The 18,891-nt window shown below is 43.5% G+C and overlaps 1 long non-coding RNA gene across 1 annotated transcript in view; it reads right to left on the bottom strand.

The window, feature by feature from the left end:
* LOC144687906 (uncharacterized) overlaps window positions 1–18,891 on the bottom strand; it is a 572,568-nt gene that overhangs the window by 117,825 nt on the left and 435,852 nt on the right. The gene's annotated exons all lie outside the window — the stretch shown is intronic.

The raw sequence follows: 18,891 nt of genomic DNA, 5'->3' as shown, positions 1-18,891 counted from the left end.
TGAGCAGGGTTACATGGGGCTGATGGCAGGTTATCAATGAAATCCACTACCATTTACCAGGCTCACTCACTCACCACTGCCCAGTGTCAAGGGGCTTTAGCAGAAGTATCCTCAGACCTTGAAATTGAGTTTCCTTCCTCATTACTCTATCACAATTTAGCTTTACCCAGGATCATCCCTCCAAAAATTGTAGAACTAATCCTTACGCAGAAAAAAATACTTGTGCCGTGTTACGGGGGTCTGTGGAATTTTTATAACATTGTTGGAGGGGGAAGGTCTCATAGCATGGGGATTGAGAATGCCTGATCCAGCTAACAGTGACCGCAACATCATTCAGTTTAAAGTAATTATGGGAAGAGAACAGAAAATATCAGAGGTAAATATGCTCAACTGGGGATGAGTGAATTTTAGTGATTTAAGAAGGGAACAAGCACAAGCCAAAAAGAAAAGGAGATTTCCAGGCCAAAGCAGTATAGCAATGGAGGGCATCCAGGCAAAACATTACAAGAAGTTAGCAAGAAGCCTGGTCCCGATGGAATGCATCCAGCGGAGATTCACCAGGATGTTGCCTGGGATGAAACATTTAAATTATGAAGAGAGGTTGGATAGGCTTGTGTTGTTTTCGTTGGAGCAGAGAAGACTGAGGGGCGACCTGATTGAGGTGCACAAGATTAAGAGAGGCATGGACAGGGTGGATAGGGAGCAGCTGTTCCCCTTCGTTGAAAGGTCAGTCACAAGGGGACATAAGTTCAAGGTGAGGGGCAGGAGGATCAGGGGGATGTGAAGAAAAACATTTTTACCCAGAGGGTGGTGACGGTCTGGAATGTGCTGCCTGGGAGGGTGGTGGAGGCAGGTTGCCTCACATCCTTTAAAAAGTACCTGGATGAGCACTTGGCATGTCATAACATTCAAGGCTATGGACCAAGTACTGGTAAATGGGATTAGGTAGGTAGGTCAGGTGTTTCTCACATGTCGGTGTAGACTCGATGGGCTGAATGGCGTCTTCTGCACTCTGTCATTCTGTCAAGTCTCTGCTAAACTAACAATTGATTTGCATCAAATGCCATTTCCAGAAGTGAGTTCCAAAATTCTACCTCTTTGCATGAAGAAGTGTTTCCTATTTTCAATCTTGAAAGGTTTGGCTTTAATCTTTTGACGATGTCCCCTGTGTGATGACTGTCAGTTAATTGTCCAGTAAGCCTTCAGTTCCCTGGAAGAGTTTACAGAAAAGCTGCGGGCTGTCCTTACTGGGTTGTTGAAACATAAAATTTGTGTGGTGAGAGAGTAGTCTGAATTGGGTTGTGAGATGTTTTACCTCACCTCACACATTGAGCTCACCATGCCAGCCAGAAGCCATTCCCATTCCAGGTAGTAACTGCATCCACAGTCCTTGAACTGCTTCTCCTGCTCTCTGTTACTGCCTGAACCATATCCCTGGTAACTTCCTTACCTGCATCAGGTAACATCCTGCAAAGACAGTGATTGGCTCTTGACTCAGACCTTCCCCAAGGTATTAGCAATGAGTGATTTGCACTCAGTATGTGACCTCTACAGTGAGCTTCTCACCACATTTTGGATGAGGAGAATTGGGAGCTATATAAATCCTTAATGAGCATAAACACTTTTAATACATGGTGAGGCTTGCTGGGTCAGGATGGGGGAAACTTTGGTATTAGATTTGAGTTTATTCCATTAATGACCACATCCAGATTTCAAATTCATGCAATTTAAAGTAATAGGTAGTACATAGTTGAAATATGAATAAATTATTCTAATAATTGCCGCAAGAGCACAAATGCATTGGCTATTGCATAGCAAGCTGTATAAAGGCCTTTGCTAATTATTCATCAGGTTTCTTCATTGAATAATTGAACCAGATTAAGTAAGTGCTATGTGAAATTGCAGCTCGCCAAATAAAATGAGTAGACTGTTGATGGTCATTTGAGTTACATACTGTCAAACCATGAACATAAAAAATAGATCTTTCAGAGAATGCAGAGGAGATTAACTGGAAAGGTACCAAGGATGAGGGATTTCATTTACATGACTGAGGTCATTCTACTTCCATCAGGGAAGGTTAAGGGGACAGTTAATAGAGGTGTTCAAAATTATGATGGATTTTCATAGAGTAAATGATGAGAAATTGCTTCTACGGCAGTGGAATAGTGGTATTGTTGCTGGAATAGTATTCCAGAGACCCAGGGTAATGCCTTGGAATGCACTGCCTGAAAGGGTAATGGAAGAAAATTCAACAGTAACTTTCTAAAGACAATTGGGTATATACTTGAAAAAGAAAAAACAATGCAAGGTTTTGGGGAAAGAACAGCAACATAGGACTAACTAGAGAGACCCTTCAAAGTGCTGGCATAGATACAATGGACTGAATGGTCTCTCACTCTGCTGTATAATTCTGTGATAAGTGCTGGCTCAGGGTGTTAATGTAACATAATGGTGAGAGACTCAGAACTATGGAGGAGCAATGGGATTTTGGTGTTCAGGGAAACAGGTCACTAAAGGCCAACGCACAGGTCCATAAAGTAATTAATAGAATAATGAAATGTTGGCTTTTGTCTCATTAGAATTATTGAAGTAAAAATCCAGGAACCATTTAAGAATCAGTTGGATGATGCAATGGGGAACATTGGTAGTCATTCCGCATGGATGAAATAAGATCGGCCACTGGCATTTAACCAGCACAACCAGGGCCATTTGCCAGTCCAGAGCACTGGGATGGTTCTCGTTGGTTCAGCCTCCAGGTAATGGAGGCTCCTGCTCTTCAAAGCCTCAGAGATTCCCCTTTAGGCATAAGACAACTGCCTTCAGCACTATGAGCAGGGTTACATGGGGCTGATGGCAGGTTATCAATGAAATCCACTACCATTTACCAGGCTCACTCATTCACCACTGCCCAGTGTCAAGGGGCTTTAGCAGAAGTATCCTCAGACCTTGAAATTGAGTTTCCTTCCTCATTACTCTATCACAATTTAGCTTTACCCAGGATCATCCCTCCAAGAATTGTAGAACTAATCCTTACACAGAAAAAAATACTTGTGCCGTGTTACGGGGGTCTGTGGAATTTTTATAACATTGTTGGAGGGGGAAGGTCTCATAGCATGGGGATTGAGAATGCCTGATCCAGCTAACAGTGACCGCAACATCATTCAGTTTAAAGTAATTATGGAAAGAGAACAGAAAATATCAGAGGTAAATATGCTCAACTGGGGAAGAGTGAGTTTTAGTGATTTAAGAAGGGACCAAGCACAAGCCAAAAAGAAAAGGAGATTTCCAGGCCAAAGCAGTATAGCAATGGAGGGCATCCAGGCAAAACATTACAAGAAGTTAGCAAGAAGCCTGGTCCCGATGGAATGCATCCTTGGTTGCTGAAAGAAGCAAAGAAATAGCAGACACTTTGGTCAATATCTTTCAATCCATTGAATACAGGAATAGTACCAGAAGGGTTGCTGATTTTTATACATGTTATGATAGGGCAGGCGGTATTTGCTGGGCTGACCAAATCCCAGCGGGCTATCGGTCAGGCTATCACAATGATTTTGCAATTTGTATGTGTCACAAGGAGGTATGTGCACTGAAGTCAGAAGTAAAGATTTCACTACCACTGTTTGAGATTTTAAATATTAAATTAAGACATTTATTAACAAAAGAAAAGAAAACTTAAACACATAAGATCACAGTTACATTGTTAAATTTAGTCTTATAATATTTCCCAAAAGATATCTACTTGACCAGACTCGCAAATAAACACCCTTTACAGGCAACAGTCCCAATAGATTCTTAAGTTATAACATATCCAGTAATATTGCCACAAGGTACCTACTGTTGCTATAAGGGAGGTATTTCATAAGCTTTTTTCTCCCTCTCACTCAACAATGGAAATCCAAAGCTTGTAACAAAACCTTGCTTTCTGGAACAAGCACATACTGCTCTGGGGTGGCTAGAAGCTGCTAATTCACAGTACAGTCTTCAAGATCTCACATGGCCAACAAATACAGCTTTCAATCTTTCTTTAAATATATTTTTCCTCTTTCATTTTTAAACCCATTGTTCTCATACCCCTTTGAAACTCAAATCCTTCTAAATACAAGATCTTTCATGTTTCCATCTTATCTTTGCTTTTGGGTCAATGAAAAAAAATGATATCCCCACTTCTTGTTTACCTATGAACTGCAAGATGCAAACATTTACCTTTGAAATTCAAACAACCTCTCAACTTATCTAAATATGCAAATGTTAGCTCTAACCTATTTACTTGTACCCCACTACTTGACACCTTTAACCTTTGATGATTTAAACCTTGCAGCCTGACTGTCTTCAGTCTAAGTAAATTTTTCACACACACATACACAACATACACACAGCCTTCTTTACAGATTAGCAGAACATTCCCCCAAAATATTAGCATGTTAGTGGGGTGGTGAAAAAGGCATCTGGGACACTTGCCTTTTTCAATCCAGGCATACATTACAAAAGTAGGGACGTCATGTTGGAGTTGTATAGAACCTTGTTCAGGCCACAGCTGGAGTACTGTGTGCAGTTCTGGTCGCCACATTATAGGAAGGATGTGATTGCACTGGAGGGGGTGCAGAGGAGATTCGCCAGGATGTTGCCTGGGATGAAACATTTAAATTATGAAGAGAGGTTGGATAGGCTTGTGTTGTTTTCGTTGGAGCAGAGAAGACTGAGGGGCGAACTGATTGAGGTGTACAAGATTATGAGAGGCATGGACAGGGTGGATAGGGAGCAGCTGTTCCCCTTCGTTGAAGGGTCAGTCACAAGGGGACATAAGTTCAAGGTGAGGGGCAGGAGGATTAGGGGGGATGTGAGGAAAAACATTTTTACCCAGAGGGTGGTGATGGTCTGGAGTGCACTGCCTGGGAGGGTGGTGGAGGCAGGTTGCCTCACATCCTTTAAAAAGCACATGGATGAGCACTTGGCATGTCATAACATTCAAGGCTATGGGCCAAGTGCTGGTAAATGGGATTAGGTAGGTCAGGTGTTTCTCACAATTCGGTGCAGCCTCGATGGGCCGAATGGCGTCTTCTGCACTCTGTCATTCTGTCAAGTCTCTGCTAAATTAACAATTGATTTGCATCAAATGCCATTTCCAGAAGCGAGTTCCAAACTTCTACCTCTTTGCATGTGATGAAAGAAGAGTTTCCTAATTTCAATCTTGAAAGGTTTGGCTCTAATCTTTTGACGATGTCCCCTGTGTGATGACTGTCAGTTAATTGTCCAGTGAGCCTTCAGTTCCCTGGAAGAGTTTACAGAAAAGCTGCGGGCTGTCCTTACTGGGTTGTTGAAACATAAAATTTGTGTGGTGAGAGAGTAGTCTGAATTGGGTTGTGAGATTTTTTACCTCACCTCACACATTGAGCTCACCATGCCAGCCAGAAGCTATTCCCATTCCAGGTAGTAACTGCATCCACAGTCCTTGAACTGCTTCTCCTGCTCTCTGTTACTGCCTGAACCATATCCCTGGTGACTTCCTTACCTGCATCAGGTAACATCCTGCAAGGACAGTGATTGGCTCTTGACTCAGACCTTCCCCAAGGTATTAGCAATGAGTGATTTGCACTCAGTATGTGACCTCTACAGTGAGCTTCTCACCACATTTTGGATGAGGAGAATTGGGAGCTATATAAACCCTTAATGAGCATAAACACTTTTAATACATGGTGAGGCTTGCTGGGTCTGGGCAGGGGAAACTTTGGTATTAGATTTGAGTTTATTCCATTAATGACTACATCCAGATTTCAAATTCGTGTAAATTAAATTAATAGGTAGTACATAGCTGAAATATGAATAAAATATTCTAATAATTGCTGCAAGAGCAGAAATGCATTGGCTATTGCATAGCAAGCCGTATAAAGGCCTTTGCTAATTATTCATCAGGTTTCTTCATTGAATAATTGAACCAGATTAAGTAAGTGCTATGTGAAATTGCAGCTCGCCAAATAGAATGAGTAGACTGTTGATGGTCATTTGAGCTACATACTGTCAAACCATGAACATAAAAAATAGATCTTTCAGAGAATGCAGAGGAGATTAACTGGAAAGGTACCAAGGATGAGGGATTTCATTTACATGACTGAGGTCATTCTACTTCCATCAGGGAAGGTTAAGGGGACAGTTAATAGAGGTGTTCAAAATTATGATGGGTTTTCATAGAGCAAATGATGAGAAATTGCTTCTACAGCAGTGGAATAGTGGTATTGTTGCTGGAGTAGTAATCCAGAGACCCAGGGTAATACTCTGGGGCTCCGGGTTTGAATCCCACCATGGCAGGTGGTGTATAATTTGAATCCAATAAAAATCTGGTATTAAAAGTCTGATGGCGACCATGAAGCCATTACCAATTGTCATAAAAGCCCATCTGGTTCACTAATGCCCTTTAGGGAAGGAAATCTGCTGTCCCTACCTGGTCTGGCCTATGTGTGACTCCAGAACCACAGCAATGTACTTAAATGTTAAATGCCCTTCTGAACAAGGGCAATTAGGGATGGGCAATGAATGTTGGCCTAGCCAGCAATGCCCACATCCCATGAACAAATTAAAAAAAAGATGTTTCACTAACCAGAGGACCCAGATTAAAAATAATTGTTCGAAGGACCACATGGGCGATGAGGATAATTTGTTTTACACTGAGCATTATTTCTTGGAATGCACTGCCTGAAAGGGTACTGGAAGCAAATTCAACAGTAACTTTCTAAAGACAATTGGGTATATACTTGAAAAAGAAAAAAAATGCAAGGTTTTGGGGAAAGAATAGCAACATAGGACTAACTAGAGAGACCCTTCAAAGTGCTGGCACACATCACAATGGACTGAATGGTCTTTCACTCTGCTGTATAATTCTGTGATAACTACTGGCTCAGGGTGCTAATGTAACATAATGGCGAGAGACTCAGAACTATGGAGGAGCAATGGGATTTTGGTGTTCAGGGAAACAGGTCACTAAAGGCCAGCGCACAGGTCCATAATGTAATTAATAGAATAATGAAATGTTGGCCTTTGTCTCATTAGAATTGTTGAATTAAAAATCCAGGAACCATTTAAGAATCATTTGGATGATGCAATGGGGAATATTGGTAGTCATTCCACATGGATGAAATATGATCGGCCAAATGGCCTTTCCCTTTCATTCTATCATTGACAACTATTCATTTATTCATCTAGGATTACTTGCCCACATCTCTATAGCTCCATCTCCTGCTTTAAAGCTTTATTTAAAGCCCTCCATTTTGACCAAACTTTTGGTGTTCCTTTCTAATATCTCTTTCTTTGATTTGACATCAGATCCAGTTATCACTGCATGAGGCAAGGATTGGTACAAATTGTTGAGCTGCTTTAGGTGAATGCGTATAGAAAGAAAAGAAGGGTCATGGATTTCCATAGCTGCTTTCATGATCTCTGCTCATCACAAAGCTCTTCATAGTTCGAACAGAAAATATTGGAAATACTTAACAGGTGAGACAGCATCTGTGGAAAGAGAAACAAAGTTAATATTCAAGTCAATAACTTGATGATAATCTGGGACAAAATTAACAGTCACTTGGACAAGTGTGGAATAATTAGTGAAATCCAGCACAGGTTTGTTCAAGGAAAATCATGGTAAACTAATTAGATTCAGTTTTTTGAGGAGGTATCAGAGAGAGTTGATGAGGGTAATAAGGTTGATGTGGTGTACATGCTCTTACAAATGGTGTTTGATAAAGTGTTACACAATAGACTTGCCAGCAAAATTGAAGCCCATGGGATAAAAGGGAAAGTGGCAGCATGGATATGAAGCAGGTTGACCGACAGGAAACAGATTGTAGTGATTGCTTTTCAGACTGGAAGAAGGGAAGGGAAGAAGGTCCTATGTTGCTGTTCTTTACCCAAAACCTTGCATTTTTTTTCTTTTTCAAATATATCCCCAATTGTCAGGTTCCCCATGAGTCAGCGTTAGGACCCCTGCTTGTTTTGATATGTACTGATGACCTAAACTTTGCTATGCAGGGCACAACTTCAAAATTTCTGGATGAGATAAAACTTGGTAAGTTTGTGAACTGTGAGGAGAACAGTGTAGAACTTCAAAAGGACACAGACAGGTTGATGGAATGGGCGGTCAATTGGCCAATGAAATTTAATGCAGAGGAATGTGAAGTGATTCAGTTTGGTAGGAAAAATGAGGAGAGACAATACAAAATAAAGGGTACAATTCTAAAGGAGATTCAGGAGCAGATATAAGGTTAGCAGGTACAAGGGAAGCAAATCAGCAGAGGCATTGGTGGTGTACAGAAAGTGCAGGGTGGAGCTTACGAAAGCAATTAGGAGAGCAAACAGGGGATATGAGAAAGCACTGGCTGGTAAAAGTAGGGAAAATCACAAGATATTGTATAAGTATATCAATGGGAAGAGGATAACCAGGGAAAGAGTAGGGCCCATAAGGGACCAAGGGGGCAATCTATGGGTGGAGCCAGAGGACATCACTAGAGTGTTGAACAAATACTTCACATCTGTCTTCAAGAGAATGAGGATGAAGGTATCGAACTTGGGGAGAGAGACTGCAAGGTTCTTGAGCAAATTGATATAGGGAGTGACAAGGTATTGGAGGTGTTGGCAGGCTTAAAAGTGGACAAATCTCCAGGTCCAGATGATTTGTGTCCCAGACTGCTGAGGGAGGCAAGGGAGGAGATCACAGGGGCTCTGACCCAAATTTTTAATTCCTCTTGGCCACAGGGGATGTACCAGAGGACTGGAGAACAGGTAATGTGGTTCCGCTATTTAAGAAGGGTTGTAGAGATAAGCCAGGGAACTACAGGCCAGTGAGTCTCATGTCAGTGGTAGGGAAAGTATTGGAGAAAATTCTGAAGGAGAGAATCTATCTCCACTTGGAGAAGCAAGGTTTGATCAGGGATAGTCAGCATGGCTTTGTCAGAGGGGGGTCATGCCTAACAAATTTGATTGAATTTTTTGAGGAGGTGACCAGGTGTGTAGATGAGGGTAGTGCAGTTTATATGGATTTCAGCAAAGCCTTTGACAAGGTCCCACATGGGAGACTTATAAAGAAGGCAAATGCACATGGGATACAGGGTAATTTGATAAGGTGGATTCAAAATTGGCTTAGCTGTAGGAGACAGAGGGTGCTGACAGAAGGATGCTTTAGTGACTGGCAGCCAATATCCAGTGGCGTATCACAGGGATCTGTGCTGGGTCCCCTATTATTTGTCATTTATATAAACAACATAGATGACTATGTGGGGGGTAGGATTAGTAAGTTTGCGGATGACACAAAGATTGGCTGAGTGGTTAACAGTGAGGTTGAGTGTCTTGGGCTACAGGAAGATATAGACGGGATGGTCAAATGGGTAGGTAAGAGGCAGATGGAATTTAACCCTGAAAGGTGTGAGGTGATACACTTTGGAAGGAGTAATTTGACAAGGAAGTATTCAATGAATGGCATGGCATGAGGAAGTCTTGAGGAACAAAGGGACCTTGGTGTGTGTGTCCACAGATCTCTGAAGGCAGAGGGGCATGTTAGTGGGCTGCTGAAAAAGGCATATGGGACACTTGCCTTTATCAATCGAGGCATAGATTACAAAAGTAGGGAGGCCATGCTGGAGTTGTATAGAACCTTGGTGAGGCACAGCTGGAGTACTGTGTGCAGTTCTGGTCGTCACATTATAGGAAGGATGTGATTGCACTGGTGGGGGTGCAGAGGAAATTCACCAGGATGTTGCTTGGGTTGATACATTTAAGTTATGAAGCGAGGTTGGATAGACTTCGGTTGCTTTCGTTGGAGTAGAGAAGACTGAGGGTCAATCTGATCAAGGTGTACAAGATTATGAGGGGCATGGACAGGGTGGATAGGGAGCAGCTGTTCCCCTTAGTTGAAGGGTCAGTCACAAGGGGACATAAGTTCAAGGTGAGGGTCAGGAGGTTTAGGGGGGATGTGAGGAAAAGCTTTTTTACCCAGAGGGTGGTGATGATCTGGAATGCACTGCCTGGGAGGGTGGTGGAGGCGGGTTGCCTCACATCCTTTAAAAAGTACCTGGATGAGCACTTGGCACGTCATAACATTCAAGGCTATGGGCCAAGTGCTGGTAAATGGGATTAGGTAGGTAGGTCAGGTGTTTCTCACATGTCGGTGCAGACTCGATGGGCTGAAGGGCCTCTTCTGCACTGTGATCCTGTGATTCTGTGATTCAGAGGCATCTAGGGGCTTAAGTGTGGGAAGGCAGGTTGAGAGATTGGTTAATAAAGCATATAGCATCCTGAGATTTTTAAATAGGGGCATAAAGTAAAAAAACAAGTAAGTTATGATTAACCTGTATTAAACCAGTGTTCAGCCTCAACTGGAGTGCTGCATTCATTTCTGCGCACCACACTTTAAGATCCATGAGAATGGTTCCAGGCCTGAGGAATCTCAGTTGTATAGACAGATTGGCGAAGCTGGGATTTTTCTACTTGGAAAAGAGAAGATTGAGAAGAGATTTGATAGAAATTTGATTCAAAATCATGAGGGGTGGGTGTAGAGTAGATAGAAGAAACAGTTCCCATAGGTGGAAGGATTGAGGACGTTGATTTAAGGTGATTGGAAAAAGAAGTAAAGGTGGCATGAAGAAAAACTTGTTTGCACAATGAGTAGGATCTGGAATGCGCTGCCTGAGAGTACGGTGGAGGTAGGGTCAAGCATGGCTTTCAAAAGAGAATTGGATAATTTTCCAATTTGCAAAAATATTTGCAGGGCTATGGGGGAAACGAACTGAGGAGTGACACTAGGTGTTATGCTCTTTTTTTATCCTTTCATAGGATGTGGGCTTTGCTGGCTAGGACAGCATTTATTGCCCCTCCCTAATTGCCCTTGAGAAGGTGGTGGTGAGCTGCCTTCTTGAACCGCTGCCGTCCATATGGTGTAGCTGAACCCATAGTGCTGTTAGGGAGGGAGTTCCAGGAGCTTGACCCAGCAACAGTGTCGCGGAAAAATGGAGTGAACACTCAGAACCTGGAGGTTTGTCTAGGAAGTCTTTATTAAAGTCGTGATATCACGGAGAGCCTAGTCGCATACAATGGAGCGAACCAGTCTCTGCCTAACACCTCGTTACACACATAGATATAGCAAAAGGTTCGTGACAGAAACTTGGGCAATTACAATAATTTCAAATGGATTTCAAAAAGATAGCGATCAGTGTTAATGGTTTAACGATTAGACAGGACAATGTCAATGGTTTAGCAAATAGGCAGGACAATGTCAATGGTTTAGCAAATAGACAGGACAATGTCAATGGTTTAGCAAATAGACAGTGATAATTGGTTACATATCCTGGGCAATGCACATACACAATAGTTTTTTCTCTTAGGTTTTGCCACCGTATATGACATCCGGAGCCCCTTAGTCTGGGAAGGTAGCACTGGCCCTTTGATTTATTAATTTATGTGCTGGATGCGTGACTGTTTGGGGACAGTCTACAGTAAATTACATTATACATGTATTTTAAATTTATTTCTCTCACAAATATAGGTGTATTTCATTCACAATTGTACGTGTATTTTATTTCATTCACAATTATATGTGTATTTTATTTCATTCCCAATTACACACGTATTTTATTCCTCCACAAACAGTGAAGGAACGGTGATATATTTCCAAGTCAGGATGGTGAGTGGCTTGGAGGGGAACTTCCAGAGGGTGGTGTTCCATGTGTCCGCTGCCTTGGTCCTTCTGGAGATAGAGGGTTTGGAAGGTGCTGTTGAAGGAGCCTTAGTGAATTGCTGCAGTGCATCTTGTAGATGGTACACACTGCTGCCACTATGTGTGGTGATGGAGGGAGTAACTGTTGAAGGTGGTGGATGGGTGCCAATCAAGTGGGCTGCTTTGTCCTGTATGGTGTTGAGCTTCTTGAGTGTTGTTGGACATATGAAGATATGGGTTAGGAGCAGGAGTAGGCCACTCAGCCCTTTGAGCCTGTTCTGCCATTCAATAAGATCATGGCTGATCAAACTGTAACCTCCCATCTACCCCCGATAACCCTTCACCTCCTTGAGAATCTATCAAAGAATCAAGAATCTATCTAACTCTGCCTTGAAAACATTCAAAGACTCTGCTTCCACTGCCTATTGAGGAAAGGAGTTCCAAAGACTCACTACCCTCTGAGAGAAAAAAACATTCCACTCATCTCTGTTTTAAATGGGTGACCCTTATTTTTAAACAGTAACCCCTAGTTCTAGATTCTCCCACCAGAAGAAACATCCTCTCCACATTCACCCTGTCAAGACCCCTCAGGGTCTTAGGTTTCAATCAAGTTGCCTCTTACTCTTCTAAACTCCAGTGGATATAAGCTTAACCTGTGCAACCTTTTCTCATAAGATAACCCACCCATTCTTGGTATTAGTTTAGTAACCTTCTCTGAATTGCTTCTAATGCATTTAAATCCTTTCTTAAATAAGGAGATCAGTATGGTCGTCCAGATGTGGTCTCACCAGTGTCCTGTACAACTGAAGCATAACCTCCCTATTTTTATATTCAATTCCCTTTGCAACAAATGATAACATTATATTAGCTTTCCTAATTACTTGCTGTACCTGTGTATTATCCTTTTGTGATTCATGCACTAGGATACCCAGATCCCTCTGCATCTCAAGGCTCTGCAATTACTCACCATTTAGATAATATGCTTCTTTTCGATTGTTCCTGCCAAAACAAACAGTTTCACATTTTCCCACATAGCTGCATACATCCAGGCAAGTGGAGAGTATTCCATCACACTTGTGCCTTGTAGATGGTGGACAGGCTTTGGGGAGTCAGGAGGTGAGTTACGTGCAGCAGAATTCCCAGCCTCTGGCCTTCTCTTGCAGCCACATTTACATAGCTGGTCCAGTTCAGTTTTTGGTTAACAGTAACCCTCGGGGTGGTGATAGTGAGAGATTCAGCGATGGTAATGCCATTGAATGTCAAGGGTAGATGGTTGGATTCTCTCTTATTGAGGATGGTCATTGCCTGGCACAAATGTAACTCGCCACTTATCAGCCCAGACCTGAATGTTGTCCAGGTCTTCCTGCATATGGACATGGACTGCTTCAGACCTGAAGAGTCACGAATGATGCTGAATATGGTAATATGGCAGATTGAGGAGATGGTAGCCCAGTGGTAATGTCACTGGACTAGTAATTCAGAGCCCCACATCCCACTTCTGACCTTATGATGGAGGGAAGGTTATTGATCAAGCAGCTGAAGATGGTTGGGCCTAGGACACTACCATGAGGAATTTGTGTAGTGATGACCTGGAACTGAGACGATTGACCTCCCAACAACCACAATCATCTTCCTTTGTGCTAGGTATGGCTCCAACCAGTGGAGAGTTTTTCCCTTGATTCCCATTGACTCCAGCTTTGCTGGGGCTCCTTGATACAACACTTAATCAAACACTGCCTTGGTGTCAAGGGCAGACACTCTCACCTTGCCTTTGGATTTCAGCTCTTTTGTCCATGTGTGGTCCAAGGTTGTAATGAGGTGAGTGGCCCTGGAGGAACCCAAATCTTGCAGAGAGCCAGCACAGGTATGATAGGCTGAATGACCTCCTTCTATGCTTCAGTGTGAAGTGATACATTTTGGTAGGAAGAATAAGAAGAGGCAATATAAAATAATGGATAGAATTCTAATGGCAATGGTGGAACAGGGAAACCTGGGGGTATATGTGTACTAATCGTTGAAGGTAGCAGAACAGGTTGAGAAAGGGTAAAAAGGTGGGATCTTGACCTTCATAAGCAAATGCATCGAGTAAAAAAGCAACAAAGTTATAATGGACCTTTATAAAACACTGGTTCTGCCTCAACAAGGCTATTGGATGTCACTTTTTTAGAAAGGCTTTAAAGATTCTGCAGAAATGATTTGTGAAGGATGGGTTCCAGGGATAAGGGACTGCTATTATGTGGATAGATTGGAGAAGCTGAGACTGTTCTCATCGAGAAGAGAAGGTTGAGATGAGATTTGATAGAAGTGTTCAAAATCTTGAGAATTGATAAAAGGTGATTGGTAAAAGAATGAGGAAAAAAGGAAAAAAATATTTTTACACAGCGAGTGCATAGAATCTGGAATGCACCGCCTGAGAGTGTGGTGGAGGCAGGTTCAATTGTGGCTTTCAAAAAAGAATTGGGCAAGCACCTGACGAAGGAAACCTTTGCAGGGCAGTGTTGTTTGTCCTTCGAGGTGAAGATGACCATGTTCATCGTCTGGTGTGTTTGGTAGCGTTCTGATGGGCATGTAGGTGACAGCGAAGGCTGATCTGCACCTGGAAGATCCTGCTGCAAATAGGACCAGGTACTGCAGACAACTGAGTTTTGGATGATTGCTGGCTCGGGATTTTCTCTCCTTGTGTTTCCTCTCAGCCTCTGATCTTGCTTTCAAAAGAGACTGCACTGTTGGTTTTATATTTGGCTGTGCCATGTGCCAGTGCAGCGATCCTGGTTGAGATTCTCCCGGGGCTCAGGACTCAGGATATCAAAGCTCTTAAGCAAAGCCTCCAGTGTCCTTGTAGTGCTTCCTTTGACTGCCATGAGAGCGCACTCCAGGCTCAAGCTCTCCATTAGCAGATTCGCTTTGGTAAGTGAGTGGAAGCCATCGTAGAGCATGGCAGAGAAAAACTTGCTGAAGAGGGTTGGTGCTAGCACGCAGCCCTGTTCAACGCCATTCGTGACCGGGAATGGGTCAGAAGACTCACCATCATCAGGACACATGTGAGCATGCCATCATGGAACTGTCAAACCATTGCGATGAATTTTTCAGGGCAGCCACATTTCTCCATTGCCTTCCACAGGCCCTCATTATTTACTGTGTGAAAGGCCTTGGACAAGTCAACAAATGTGGTGCTCTGTTCATGGCATTTATCCTGGAGCTGTCTAACTGGAAACATCACATCAGTGGTTCCTCGACCGTTTCTGAAATCACACTGACTCTCTGGCAGCAAATCCTGGTCGAGATGTTGCACTAAAAGCATTCTGGCCAAGATTTTGCTGGCAATGGAGAGGATTGAGATTCCTCTGTGCTTGTTGCAAGATTGGCAAGTTCCTTTTCGCTTGTACAGGTGGACAATGGAGGCATCTTTGTATTCTTGTGGGATGTTCCTTGCTCCCACAATGAGCTTCTTGACCGGTCATTGACCTCCAGCCTTGTAGACCTCAGCTGGGATAAGATCAGCGCCTGGAACTTTACCGCATGACATGAGTTCGATAGCTTTAAAATTCCATCAGCGTGGGAGTGTCAAAAGAACAGCTGATGGCAACCAGTCTCCATCAGGGAAAGGGTAGGGGAGTGGGACTAGATGAGTTTCGGGATGGGCACTAAACACTGGCCCAGCCAGTGAAACCCACATCCCATGAACAAAATAAATTGCTCATGTGGAGAGCCAGCATGGACATGATGAACCGAATGGCCTCCTGTGCTGTAACCATTCTGCGATCCTATGACTGCCCACGTGTAAAGTATTTTTTTCTGCCTCTTTCTTGTTCCCACCGAATGTTCCTGGCCTCTCTCTTTGAAAGTAGCTTCTGCAAAGCTCTAACAGAAAAGAACATTCTATTCCTTCTCCGCATGCTGAGAATAGGACCTGCAGGCCATTGTACTGCTGAGAATAATTCCATTGTTTCCAATTATCCTGGGTATTAGTGTTAATGACTGGCTTTAGCAAACATTGTCCAAAGGTTTGGAGGCTGTGGCCTTTTCTTTTCAAACCTACAACAGATCTATTTTACTTTTAATAGCCAGTACTTAAAAAGTAACTCTGCTTTCCCCTGAATATTTTGTGCAGAATACTCGTAAAAAAAACCCCAAACATGAACTTGCATTTTATATAATGTCTTTCGCCACCTCAGGACACCCCAAATTGCTAATCAGCTAATGAAGTACTTAATATAGACACTTTTGTAATGTTGCAACACACTGCAAATATAATCCACTAGCCATAAAAATGCTTTGGGAGTTGGAACACCCTGTGAATGCTATATAAATGTAACGTTGTCCCTTCTTTTTCGGAACCCATGTTTGGGATCTGATGTGGTCGATGTGTCACCATTCCAAAGATTGGGGTGCACTCTCTCCAGAGTCCAGGCCAATATTTATCCTTCAACCAACATCACAAAAACAGGATTTATTTCATCATTCTTGCAGGGGATGTGGGCATTGCTGGCTAGGCCAGCATATATTGTCCATCTCTAACTGCCCTTGAGAAACTGGTGGTGAGCTGCCTTCTTGAATTGCTGCAGCCCATTTGACCCAGTGTGTCATCAAGGAGCCCTAGCAACACTGGAGTCAATGGGAACCAGGGGGAAAACTCTCTGCTGGTTGGAGCCATACCTAGCACAAAGGAAGATGGTTGTGGTTGTTGGAGGTCAATCATCTCAGCTCCAGGACGTCACTGTTCCTCGTGGTAGTGTCCTAGGTCCAACCATCTTCAGCTGCTTCATCAATGACCTTCCTTCCATCGTAAGGTCAGAAGTGGGGATGTTCGCTGATGATAGCACAATGTTTAGCACAATTCGCGACTCCTCAGATACTGAGGCAGCCCATGTCCAAATGCAGCAAGACCTGGACAATATCCAGGCTTGGGTTGACAAGTAGCAAATAGCATTTGTGCCACACAGGTACCAGACAATGACCACCTCCAAAAAGAGAGAATCGAAGGATCGCCCTTTCACATTCAATGACATTACCACCACTGAATCCCCCACTGTCAACTTTGACCAGAAACTGAACTGGACCATTGATAAAAATAAGTGCCTGCAAGAGCAGGTCAGAGGCTCAGAATTCTACAGCAAGTAACTCACCTCCTGACCCCCAAAGCCTGTCCACCATCTAAAGGCACAAGTCAGGAGTGTGGTGGAATATACTCCACTTGCCTGAATGAGTGCAGTTCCAACAACACTCAAGAAGCTCAATACCATCCAGGACAAAGCAGCCTACTTGATTAGCACCCCATACACCACCTTCAACATTCACTCCCTCCTCCACCGACACATGATGGCAGCAGTATGTACCATCTACTGCAGCCACACACCAAGGCTCCTTCAACATGACCTTCCAAACCTGCGATCTCTACCACGCAGAAGGACAAGGGCAGCAGATGCATGGGAACACTACTGATTGCAAGTTCCCCCCAAGCCATGCACCACCCTAACTTGGAAATGTATCACCGTTCCTTCACTGTCGCTGGGTCAAAATCCTGGAACTCCCTCCCGAACAGCACTGTGGTTTACCTACACCACATGGGCTTTTTTTTTCATTCATTCAGGGAATGTGGGCTTCACTGGCTGGGCCAGCATTTATTGCCCATCCCTAATTGCCCTTGAGAAGGTGGTGGTGAGCTTCCTTCTTGAACCGCTACAGTCCATGTTGTGTAGGTCCACCCATAGTGCTGTTAGGAAGGGTGTTCCAGGATTTTGACCCAGCGACAGTGAAGGAACGGTGATATATTTCCAAGTCAGGATGGTGAGTGACTTGGAGGGGAACTTCCAGGTGGTGGTGCTCCCATATGTCTGCTGCCCTTCTCCTTCTAAATGGTAGTGGTCGTGGGTTTGGAAGGTGCTGAATAAGGAGCCTTGGTGAATTCCTGCAGTGCATCTTGTAGATGGTACACACTGCTGTCACTGTGTGTTGGTGGTGGAGGGAGTGAATGTTTGTGGATGTGGTGCCAATGAAGCGGACTGCCTTGTCCTGGACGGTGTCAGGCTTCTTGAGTTTTGTAGGAGCTATACTCATCCAGGCAAGTGGGGAGTATTCCATCACACTCCTGACTTGTGCCTTGTAGATGGTGGACAGGCTTTGGGGAGTCAGGAGGTGAGTTACCCGTCACACGGTTCCTAGCCTCTGACCTGCTCTTGTAAACACAGTATTTATATGACCACTCCAGTTCAGTTTCTGGTCAATGTTAACCCCCAGGATGTTGATAGTAGGGGATTCAGTGTTGGTAATGCCATTGAACATCAAGGCGCAATGGTTAGATTCTCTCTTGTTGGAGATGGTTATTGCCTGGTACCTGTGTAGTGCGAATGTTTCTTGCCACTTGTCGACTCAAGCTTGGATATTGTCCAGGTCTTTCTGCATTTGGACATGGACTGTTTCAGTATCTGAGGAGTCACGAATTGTGCTGAACATTGTGCTATCATTAGCGAACATCCTCACTTCTGACTTTACGAAGGAAGGTCATTTAAGAAGCAACCTAAGATGGTTGGACTTAGGACACTACCCTGAGGAACTTCTATAGTGATGTCCTGGAACTGAGATGATTGACTCCAACAACCACAACTATCTTCCTTTGTGCTAGGTATGACTCCAACCAGTGGAGAGTTTCCCCCGATTCCCATTGACTCCAGTTTTGCTAGGGCTCCTTGATGCTACACTAGGTCAAATGTTGCCTTGATGTCAAGAGAAGTCACTCTCACCTTATCTCTGATTTCAGCTCTTTTGCTGAGTGGCCCTGGCGGAACTCAAATTGAGTGTCAGTGAGCGGGTTATTGCTGAGCAAGTGCTGCTTGATAGCACTGTTGATGACCCCCTTCCATCACTTCCCTGATGATCAAGAGTAGACCGATGGGGAGGTAATTACCGGATTGGATTATCTGGTCATATCACTTTGCTGTTTGTGGCACAGTTTGCTGTGTGCAAATTAGGTGCTGTGTTTTCTACATTCCAAGGGTAAACACACTTAAAATGTTTCATTGGTTAGAAAGTGCTTTGGGATGATGTCTGGTGCTATAGTGTTGCCATTCTCTGTGCATAACCCCCCCACCCACCTTCTGCGTTTTGGTTCCAAATAGCAATATCCCTTTAAGAACATGTGAATGGACTTTTAATGCAATGGGATCGCCATAACTCTCAGACCAGCCTTCCAATTTCCGAAG

The sequence above is a fragment of the Cetorhinus maximus genome, chromosome 1, assembly GCF_964194155.1.
Source record: "Cetorhinus maximus chromosome 1, sCetMax3.hap1.1, whole genome shotgun sequence".
NCBI classification, from domain to species: Eukaryota; Metazoa; Chordata; class Chondrichthyes; order Lamniformes; family Cetorhinidae; genus Cetorhinus; species Cetorhinus maximus.
Note: the sequence above shows the minus strand (reverse complement) of the source record. Positions and strands in the feature narration are given on the sequence as shown.